At 30.0% G+C, this 12411-nt stretch overlaps 1 protein-coding gene across 1 annotated transcript in view; it reads left to right on the forward strand.

Annotated features, from left to right (window-relative positions):
- The window catches only part of LOC100160795, a 431282-nt gene that overhangs the window by 79718 nt on the left and 339153 nt on the right, over positions 1–12411 (forward strand). The gene's annotated exons all lie outside the window — the stretch shown is intronic.

Raw genomic sequence — 12411 nt, forward strand, 5'->3', positions numbered from 1 at the left:
AATTTCAACGAAATTTTTAAGTATATCGTTACCTAGCATTATTATTCACAATCACGTATAATTGAAAAAAATTGTACAGAAATACTATTTACAAGGTGAAACCACCAACTGGGAAAATGAAGTATATTTTAATATGTATAAAGGTGTTCTCGCACAACTTATAAAAATCACAACCTATCTGAGAAATACCAAAACAGTTTTTTTTTTGTCGACCAAAAATACAACATTACCATCATCTATCAAAATAAAATAGTATCGCTTTTTAAAAATGAGTTGCAATATAAAAACATTTATTTTTTGATAGTACAAATCAAGTAGTCATCTATATACCTCTTTCGAGAATATTTTGATGTGTTTTGTTGTTGCAACAAGTTTTCTGTTGCGTGAAAAAAAGATTTTTTTTTGAATTTATAAAACGATTTAAGATTGGAAAAAAAACAATAAAATCAAAAACGAGTAACTATCGACAGAATCGATAATAGTGTATAGCTTAGAAAGTTGTCTTATGGTTTTGTTTCCAAAACATCTACCACGTATTTTGTTCTTATTTCGTTTAATTTCTAGAAACAAGTAGTCGTAAAACTTCTATATAACGTGACCCAACGTACGCATTTTCGGTTTCATATTGATGCGTAAAATATACTCGAGTTCAAACGCACAATTGGGGAGTGATTAGCCACCTTAAAAAATGAATTATTAATAACTTTTGGTATTTAATCAATTGTTTAACTTTGTATAGAAAGATCTTAGTCCTAACTTCTAAGTTATAACGAGTGAAATTGTTTGCTCTTGATAATATGCAGTTACTAAACAGTTAAATACAATATTTATTATACTATATGTATAGTCACGTAGATTTTTCTCCAAAATAAAACCTATAGATTTGAAATATATACTTATTACTTATATATTATTTTTTTTTAGTACAAATCATTGATTTTCTGAAATCTGAAATATTATTTGTCGTATTTTGCATACTAAAACAAAGTATTGAGTTTGTATATAACTACAACTAATATATTCCCATAGAAAATTCTAATCTTACCAAAACATATGAATTTGAAATTTCTGAACAACACTCAGATAAACTCATGTTGACGTTTAAAAATATTTTGTTGTCGTGGTATCTTTGTTAATAAGGTAATTAAAATTTTACCTGATTAATAAATAACATATTATACAAGTAGGGTTATATCATTGATTGGTTTCCCTTTCTATCAATTACACTTAGGTAATATGTGTATTATTCTTGTTTTTGTGCATTCACTTTTTTCAAAATAATATGCTTATTGTTGTTTGATATGGGTTATAAATATTCCGTTAAAAATGATAACAAATTTAACCAACCATTGAACGAGTTTAGTCACTTTTTTATCTCATGACGTATGCCATCCTTAAATAAAAAATAGCTAGTAATCTAGAAGTAAAGTAACTTTAAACTTAAACCAAAATTGTCTTGTATTTTATGTAACTGAATACCTACTAAGCGATAATAAAATTAGTAAATATAGTTAATTTGAGTAGCGTATCGCAGGTGAGATAATAATATCATTCGAAGCGATCACCGCTGCACCGTTTTTTGTCCAACGATACGGCACGGCGGCCGCGGCGGTGGCCGAACTAATTGTCGTTATTTAAATTTCCTCTCCATCCTGTCACGCGTTATATACCATCCGCCGTGTTAATAACCACGCGTGGTCCACGAACGACACGGGTTTTTTTTTTATTTAGTTTGAATTTCATCCCCCCCCACCACAACCACCGTAGTTGTTTATAAGTATTGTGTTTGCGTTGTGCACCGCGATAACGGCGTCTCCCCCAAATACTATTCGTATATAATTATCATTCCAGAGAATTACGTGAATATTAATTATCACCACCGCCTCACCGACCGGACAGGAAGAAGGGAATTGCATAGTGGCGCGTTGCACTGTGTGCGAGAGGGGACGATGACGTTGGCTCGACCGTGTGGGTGGTGATGGTCGCGAAGGGTGCGAGGGGAGACGGACTGACGGCTGTTTTCCAGCACTGTTTGCGCCCACAGCACCCGGTTATTAATGCAAAATACCGTTAATTAATCGCACATTTTTTATTCCTCCGGCCGAACTACGGTTTTTATAAATGAACTTTTAAATTGAAAAAACGACAACAAAAAAAATCGCTTTTATTCATTAATTTAATAACGATCGGCGCGTGCAACGTCGGCGTTCCGCGAAACATACTATATAAGATAAAACATTGACGGATGTGACAGACGCTGGGATTCGCCGGTCAGCAATAATTACTAAATTACTACGTATTCCGGTTAAATGAACTCATTAACATTATTTTAATGTCTTTATGAAACCCAGACGAATTATGTGCGCTCCAGTTTTATAATTATTATAATTTTTGGATTCCCAGTGAATAGTTTATTCTTCCGATTGGACTGACAACGAATTGGTTTTTTTTTAAATTTTTTTTTTTTTTTTGTGATCAAAATGTTGTCCGTAAAGGATTTGGACTGAATGGCTGTTAAACGTGTTTGAATAAAATGCATAAATCCCATATAATTTTTCAAGAAATGGCAGCAGGCGTGTTTATTTCAAATGTGTTGATTTATCATGGTTTTGAAATGTAATGTCAACAACACAACGGACCACTGTCCTCGGCTGAAATCTTCTCGAGGTAAACTGTTATCCTCATTTTCTCGTAAATTAATATAAAAATAAACACTATTCAGTGCTTGAGCAAAAAACAAAAGTTAAAAATAAATTGTCTGACGATTCTTTATCATTATACCTATCTCATTTTACTCGCTGTATTAAACATAATATGCAAAATATTACATTATAATGTTTAAAAAGTCGATCAGTCCATCGTTTTACAAAATGATTATAATTTGTTTTTCTCTAATGCGTTAATATTATAATATTATATTTATACTGTGGTTGGTTTTGATATTCTTCCTAAAATTATATTGTATTTATCCGTGCGAACATAAATGATGATTACTAATCGAACAACGCAAAAGGAATACCATTGTTAAGAAAAACGGTTTTAAACTTTCAGTTTATTCGTTAGGATTTCGGAATATAATTTTTTTTTTTTTATTGAGCTTAAGCCCGGCAACTTAGGCCATTAGCTATTTTTGTTTTTTGTTTGTAGGTTTTTAGTTGGTAGGGGGAGGAACACGTGTGTGTTTGTGGTGGCAGAATTTTTAATTTGGGTACCCGTAGGTATCTGCTATGCCCGGGTGGGGGATGGTGGCACTTGTTCTCCGGACACCGTGACTTGTCCGAAGAAAAATGCCGCCCAGTAGCCGAGGATCGAACCGGCGACGGCAGCGCCGCAACCGACGCCTTAGACCACTCAGCCACCTCGTCCCCCGGAATATAATTCGTTAAATATAATAACTATATAAATAGTCACCAGCTGCTGATTTTAAAAATAACAAAAAGAGAAACAATGTCCCTACAGTAAAACATTCTATTACACTAGTGTAATTGGTCAAGTTGAAAAAATATTAAAAAAGTTGGTTTTTCTAAAATATTATTTGTTTTATGCAATAGGTATTATATTGCTTAATTTTAAATTATAAAACTCATCCTTTAACGGCTGATATAATTGGTAAGGCTTCATCTAATGAATTACTTCAGTACATACTCATGTTTTCCGAGTATTATTATTTTTACGTGTTTGTTATATTATTCTTTTGTTCTTACGCTTTCATTTCATAATGTATATTTTACTTTGGTACACAAGAAAATTACCAATAATTGTATGTTTTTGTTTTAACTGTTTCAAGTATTAAAATATAAATGTCGAAAAATCAAGTAAATCCTTTGGTGTAATCAGTATAATGCAAGTGTATAACATGGTATTAAAATTATATAACACAACTGTTTGTACTCTATATAATAGCCCTTCATTTAATTAATGCACAAAACAAATTAATCAAAAATTAACCAGCGATATCATTAATAATTGAAACTCATCACGTTGTAAATAATTATAATACGATATCATAAAAAATATAATTAATTATAATAAGTATCTACCCCTAATGTTACCAAAACTTAACTTGTTTTTACATTTTTGTTTTGGGTACCTAGCTTAATGTTTTTCTACTGGGTTAAATAATATATTTGTTTTGAAAATTAACTATTCAAATCCAGTTGGTATTTACTCCACATGAGTGTTGATGACTGGTGTTATCGAAAAGTGTGGATATATGATTTTGGTCGCAATTATTGGCATTATGTATTTTGTAGATCAATGAAATGGTTGAAATAATATTATCCTACTCTTACACTAATATAGGTTATACAAATCTGTAGATAAAACTAAAGTACATTTTGTTTTCTCCCATAATTATAATTAATATACTTTATATAGTTTTGTAACCGTTAACGCTAGAACCATTTAATTATTAAAAATATATTTTACGAATATTTATCAGACATATTTTTTTTTTTTTTTAGCTTTTACGAGCCATTTAGGCTCTTTGCTTCTAAAACCAGTTCTCCCCAAACATCTCTTGCGTAGGCTAGATCTAAGTTTCCATTCCAATCCGGTTTTAACTCCTCTATATCTCTTCTAACTGCATCTAGCCATCTTTGCCTTGGGCGTCCCCTTGGTCTTTTCAGATCTCATTGATTTACCATAACCATCTTTATGAGGGACCATCAGCTCTCCACGCATGCCCAGTCCAAGCTAGTCTTGAACTCCTTACGAACTGCACTATGTGCTCTTTTGGATATAGATTCTTCAGATCCTCATTTGACCTCCTTAGCCATTTTTGCTCACTGTCATCGAAAACAGGTCCGTACATTTTTCTCAAAATTTTTCTCTCAAAGACGAGGAGCTTTTTGTAGTAACCTCCAGTTGTGGCCCATGTATTACAACCATAAGTAGCAATTGGTCTTAGATATATTCTATACAGTTTCTCTTTGGTCTTTCTAGATAGTAACCTAGATTTAAATAATGACAACATGTCTACATAGCAAAGTATGCTTTGTTAGCAGACTGAAGGCGTAGCTTGATTTCCTCGTGCATCATGCAATTTGTATTATTTACATTAACGCCTAGATATTTAAAAGAGCTAACTTGTTGAAAGGTTAGACCATCCACTTCCAAGTCTTTCATGTCCTCTTCGCTTTTCGTCTTTCTTGACAGAAACATGTATTTGGTTTTTTCTTGGTATCAGACATATTATAATAGTTAAATCAGTAAGAAAATATTCATAACAATATAAATCACAATTTACTAAAACCACAATCTAATGTAAATTAAATATTGAGATAAATTATTATTAAAATCATTAGGGTATTTTGGAAACAAAATGTAGCCAAAAGAACCCCTCAAATAGGTCATCACCTTGTTGTACAGGTTAGTTTGGTGTTAAATTTCGTTATTATTCATCAAATAGGTCACTGTAATAAAATATTTGAAGTTTGAATTCAATGATAATTCATTGAATACGATTAAAAACTATTTTGAAGAAACATGATCTTACAATTATTTTCAGTGGTAAAAATATTTAAATTTTAACGGTTAATATTCGTATTTTTTTTTAAGTATTTTCAATTATTTTAAAAGTTCTAAATATTTTTTACTTTTGATCCTCTCGAAGCACAAACTAGATTCAATTTTCCACCTGCGGATACTATATACTCTCAAATGTGAATATTGAAGAATAATAGTTTATAAAAGTAGAGAGTAAACGTAAGAGTATTTTGACACAAAAAAATTAATAAACTCTCAATTGTAAAATCAATGCATTCATCATATTTTTAAAATAAAACCTAAAAAAATTCAATAACTTTAGATTTTTATAAATAGCTTAAATTGAGTCTCAATACTTTGGTAATTTAATTGAGTGTAGAAATCGTCAAAAAGTATCGGTAGAATTTTTCATATTTCTACGACTTTTAATTACAGTAAAAATGATAAGAAATCTTTATTTTACGCACGAATATCCAAAATTTAGAATTCAGACGTTTATAGCCACATAGATATTTATTATATTTTAATTCATGTACAAATAATTTGCAATGTTCAGATACTCATAACTCGCTTTAAAATTAAAATATAATAAAAACCCTATGTTATTGCCTAATCTTACCTTTAAATGTTATAAGTGGTAAATTCTACTAATTTTTAACCAAACGGAGATTTCTGCCGAGGGTAAAATTTGCTATATTACGCACTTGTAAGACGAAGACAACAACTAAATATGTCACTGTAACGTCCCTTTTAAGTATGCATAAATATTACGATACATACAGTTGCATTATGGCATCTTCATAACTTATAACTAGGTACATCTAAGTACCAGTGCAGTAAAATTTTTTTTTAATATTAAATATGAAACATAAAACATATGTAAATATAAATTGTTAATATAATTCGGTGATTTCTTATCTGACTAATAACTTTTAGTTAACAATAATAAGAACAAAGTAAATTATAAATACATGGCGGATAAATATTAATTAGGTAGGTACTAAAATTGTCAAATCATCATATTATCTACTAAAACCACTATGATGGATCTGTTATCCTATTTGTACAAAAAGTTAAATATCTTAATTTATTCTAAGAATCACTTTTTGAATAAATTCATTACTTAAGGAAAACATGGAAGTGAACATGTTTGGTGAATTATCCCGCATAATACAGTGTTATATTGATACTTGATAATAACCATCAATATGGTTTACGGTTGATATTTTTAAAAAAATGTCAAACTTTACAGATTTTTTGGTTTTAGACATTTTTTTTTTTTAACAGTTGGTAATTATAAATACGCGTTTTTGAATAAAATAATACAATTTCAAAAAGAACTCAAACGTAGGAAATAGATAACAACTAGATAGGATTACTGCAGACCACTGCACAGTGCACACTCGATATCACGTATTACACACGCTAAAGTAATGTCATCGCATGAATAGGTAGGTACTATTCAAAATGTCGTCCCTATAGCGTACAAGTTGTCTGTTAAACGATAGCCAGACACACACACACACACACACACACACACACACACACAATTCACTGCAGTTATAGAGGCACTAGTAGTCAGTCGGGTACACATTCGTGGATCTCCCAAAGCCAGGATCACGTCGTCTCTATGTAATGTATACTTAAATATATTATAATGTTAACCATTGACGGGAAAATATGGAGTGCACATGTGTGTTTTTACCGTGCTAGCACTGACGGTGGCGAGCGACTGCAATGTGTACTATATAGGTACTCGTGTTTATGCTTTATGTATTATATAATATACACATACATAATATATTATATTCGCCTATTATATATATAATATATTCCTATACGTCATACATGGTATAGTGTACCTATATGGGTGCGGAATCTCTCCGACGTTTGACACGGCCGAACGGTTCACTTTGATGCGATCCGGCCAGCGCACGCGTAGCATTATTACATGTGCATGCATGTGCATTATTACGTGTCTACATATACACATAATGATATTATACTACACACTACTACTACTGTGTAATATAATATTATGATACGCGATTGGGTTGTGTACGCTGTTCTGATATATTATATTAATAATAACATACAATGCTCAATACACACATAGATTACCTACGTTGTGTGCATTATGTGTGTATATTACGTTGGGCGCGGGTGGGACGGGACGATTGCATCTGTAGCCGACGACGCGGTCATTGCAGCCCATATCGTAATTTACACGATGATAGTGTTATTAAAATAAACCATGTGGCCCACACCGGTGGCGCAGCGATGCACTTTATCGCCATCTTTCTACGTATATTTATCATAGTATATCGGTAGGTGTACGTCATAAATATATATAGGTCCAAAAAGGCAACCGATGTAGCCATTTAGGCGTCACACGCACACACACATGTAAATGGATAAACATGTATCTATGCCTAATATTATGTTTTACAATATAATAATGATATTATGTTAAATGTCCGGCCTGTTGGTGTCTAAGTAAAGTTGAATTTATGCCGAAATCCAAAATCAATGTTCGCCAAACGCCTCAGTGCGGCGCATCGCATTCCATTATCGTGACCAGTGTTACATTATAATATTATTATTTACATTATACAGGGTGATTTTTCTAAGTAAAGTATCGCATTTTAATGATTTAGTTTTTTCAAGAAATATCTTTCATGTCATGGTTTTAAAACATTCGCCATATACGGTTAAATACAGGTTTTATTTTGTCTTTTTTATTATTTTAATTTTTGAATAATAAAAAATTGTATATTATACAGTGTAAAAATATCGATTATAATATAATTTTTTCAACAGTTTACATTATACAAGTCTATAGCTGATATATGAACACAATAAAAAAAAAACAAAAAAAAAAAACGAAACTGGTCATAGACAAGATGATGAACGCCATATAAAAAAACCATCCTATATATTATGATAAAATATGCTCTTATTATATTATTTTGATCTCAGTGCAGTATTTTATACATTATGTATATTATGAACCGTCGCAATTCTGTGTGCTCGATGACCCGATAGTTTTTTCTTTTACACTTTGTTCTTTACTCTTCAATTTGTACCACCGATTTTTTTCTTTTTACCGTACAAGGTCACTGTAATATACTGACATACACTGTAATTCACTTCTTATAATATACTATACTATAATGATCCTCGAATTTCATTTGTATTTATACAACTCTCATTGTTAAGATATCGCTAGTTTAAATTAGGTTAAGAAATCGAATATTAAGGAAATTTAATATTAATGGTACCTATAGCTTCTTCTCTTCTTTCGTCTTTTTTCTTGATTTCGACCTTATAGACCATATAACTAAATAAAAATCTTGCCACCTGTTCCTGTCTTTTGCCGTATATTTTCATCTTTTTAACGTATTTCTTCATATAGTCTTTCCATTTTAGCTTTAGTCTCCCTAACGGTATTTTTTCCATAGACTCTTCTTCAATTACCCGATTAACTATAGATCCTTGTTTACGCCAAAGTTATCTTATCTTAGAGATCTATTCAACTATCTTAATCACTATGTAGTTATCTGCATTTTTTAGTTTGACTATCGAAGACTGGGTCATACATTTTTTGTCAAACTTTCCTCTTATCACTATACTAAATTCTTCTATTTTTCTCAGTGCCCACATTTCAGCGCTATATAGAACGATCGGTTTAATTAATGAAATGTACATCCATATTTTAATTTTTTTTAATAAGGTCTTAGATTTCAAAACTTTTTCTAACCCATAATATAATATATTTGCTTATTGTATTCTTGGTGACACTTCTGTCTTAACGTCGTTATGCTGATTTAGAGGATATCTTGAACCCATGTATTTAAATTGTGACACTCTCTTTAAACTATGGTCTTCTATTTCAATGTTTTGTTCTTTTTCCTATAGTTACTATTTCTTTGGCTAACCATGTGGTATTCTGTTTTATCACCATGAACGGTAAGGGCCATTTTTCCGCAATATTTATGAGTTTTCTTCTTAAGTGGTTTATCATATCTATATCCTCTCTAAGGAGAGCAATATTGTCAACATATGCTAAATGTCTTATTGTAATCTGAACTAGAGTTACTCCTTCTATGACGTTCATCTCTCGTATTACCTTTTCCAATACCAAATTAACATCACAGGGGAAATACATCTCCTTCCTTGAGCCCTGTCGTCACAATCATCGGTTGTGATGTTAAATTACCTATCTTGGCCTTGATCTCCATGTGATTAATACTAGCTCCAATGAGGCTTATACTTTTTATGGGGAATCTGATGACTTTGAGTATGTTTATCAAGCTTTCTTTGTGGATGGAATCATAGACTTTTAATGTCTACAAATAATATGTGTGCACTGTGCATCCTTATTATATTCTAATCGTTTTTGGATGATTTGATTTATTATAAACATTTGGTCAGTTGCAGATCTATTGAGTCTAAACCCACCCTGATAGTCACTCTGCTATTTTTCCTACTCTGTCTTGTATACAATATTATAAGATCTTTTATGTTGTATGTAATGATGCAATCCCTTTATAATTATTGCATTCCTGCGGGTATTTTTTGGAAGATATTACAAACTAATGTGCTATCCCAATCTTCTGGAAGTCTTTCCTTGGACCATACATTTTTCATAATACCATGTAGTCTCTTTATTGTTTCCTCGACTAGGTTCATAAGCATTTTTCTCTAAATTTCAATTCCACGGCATTTGATGGTTTTTTAGTGATATTTGATTACTTTATTATTTCTTCTATGTTTGGGGATGGGAATTCAATATTATTAGGTTATTGGCGGTGTCCATATGAATGTCTGTATTGAGTTCTCACAGTTAAGCAGTTCACCAAAATACTGTCAATATTTTTCTAAGAAAGGACTTTTTTTATATCTGGTACCTAATAATGGTACCCATATATACGATTAGAAAAAAACAAGAATTTATTATTGGACCTTCTGTTGGTAATAGCAATCATTTGAATCGTAAACGCGTCTAAATCCTCAATTTAGATAAGTATTTAATTATTAGAAAATTAAATTTGTTTGTTTCCGCACCACCATAAAAATAAAAAGTAACATTTCGTACGGGTTACCACTATTCAAAGTAAAATTATCCGATATAACCTAAATTACTATTTATATATTCACTTTTAACGAGTCTTAAAGGTTTTATTGTTCAATTGTAATAACGCAGTTCAAATGCAGCTGCTAGAATGGTATTCTAAACTTTCAAAGCGATGATTATTGCACAAGATAAAACTAAACGTTATCTTTGTCGACAATTAAAAAATGATAACGATATTATGTCTTGTATATTATATACATTAAACAGTATTACAGAACTTCAAAATTTAAACACAACTGCAGACGTACAAAGATGTTGTGTATATCAGCGTTGAATATATTATGATTGTATAAAGTTTCGTCCAAACAACCCATTTAAATAGAACATCATCCAAAGTCGTTCACGTTGCTAACTTTATCCGAAACGATATATTATAAATTGTATATGTATTTAATAATCGTGGAGCTTTGATTTGGTTTTATAAAACAAAATTGTTGGCAACTCTTTCATATTTTTTTCTTTAAAATGTAATTTAGTTAAATGTAAAGAAAAATATAATACAATTAAGAAAAAATGAAAATTTCTATGCAAAACTAGTTTTTAATAAAACTGATTTTGTTTTTTTTTTGTGAAACTAAAAAATAACAATCGAAGATAATTTGAATTATCACCAAATGTTTATATTAGAATTTTCTATACACACTATAATTTTAACTCTTTTTGATATACAATTAGCTTTAAATTTTAAAAATGTAATATAAGGTTCTTCATAAGATTCTATAACTAAGCGTAATCCCACAAATATTATTTATGGACACTTTTATTAAATGTGTGAAATATATTTGTGAATATTAACGTGAAAAAAACGATTTTATTCTAATAAATAATTAAAAAACGAAGAAGATTCCTGAAACAAAATGTTAATAAATTAGCTTTTCCATATATTGTCCTTATTATTTAAAAAATATTTTTACTATTTTTTAACCAATTTATAATATATATAACTGAATATGTTTCGATTTTTTTTCTTTTTGAAAATCAATAAAAGATTGTTTACTTCATCAAAAAGTTTAACAATTTTATACAAAGTTCATCTAATAGTTGTTATTATAGCCAATTATAAACATTAAATATAATTAGTAATAGTTTTTTTTTTATAAGCATTTGAAGTTAAAAATTTGAAGAAATTCAGTAAATTCACGAACATTTTGCACATTATTTCTTAGTGAATCATTTATGTTATATTTAATTTGTATAGCTAAGAAAGTTTAATACAAGATTTCTCATAATAGAAGTTAATCGTGAAAACAAAAAATATATATGTATATGTATCACAGTTCTTTTTATAGACGTTTAAAGCTAAAATGTTGTCGATATTAGATATTTAACGAAAAATAACGATTTTAGTTAGTTTGTAGTTGTGAACAGCTAATGTACGCTATACTATTATCTTTTATACACATAATAACATTTTAAAATGCGATGTTTTCAATAAAAATTTATTAAAACATTTAAAACTAGGTACGTATTTCTAATAGCAAAATATTTTATAAAGAAATACTACGTAAATAAATGTGTACAATGTATACACTGTACTTAAATTGCATACCCATATAGCCGTGTTAAAATAATTTAATATTATTGAGCTTGATAATAATAAAAACATTTTAATCTTGATATTTTATCTTTTTTATTCTATATTATATTGTAACATAAAGATTATTTAGTTTAACAATTTTCAGTGTAAAAGAGAAAAAAAAGTTTGTTTGCCTTTTATCAGGTTACCGTCTACCGTCTACCAATGAATGACGTGCGAATTGCTGCAGTCACACCGACTGTTCAAGTTG

Source organism: Acyrthosiphon pisum, chromosome X (genome assembly GCF_005508785.2).
Source record: "Acyrthosiphon pisum isolate AL4f chromosome X, pea_aphid_22Mar2018_4r6ur, whole genome shotgun sequence".
In the NCBI taxonomy this organism is placed as follows: Eukaryota; Metazoa; Arthropoda; class Insecta; order Hemiptera; family Aphididae; genus Acyrthosiphon; species Acyrthosiphon pisum.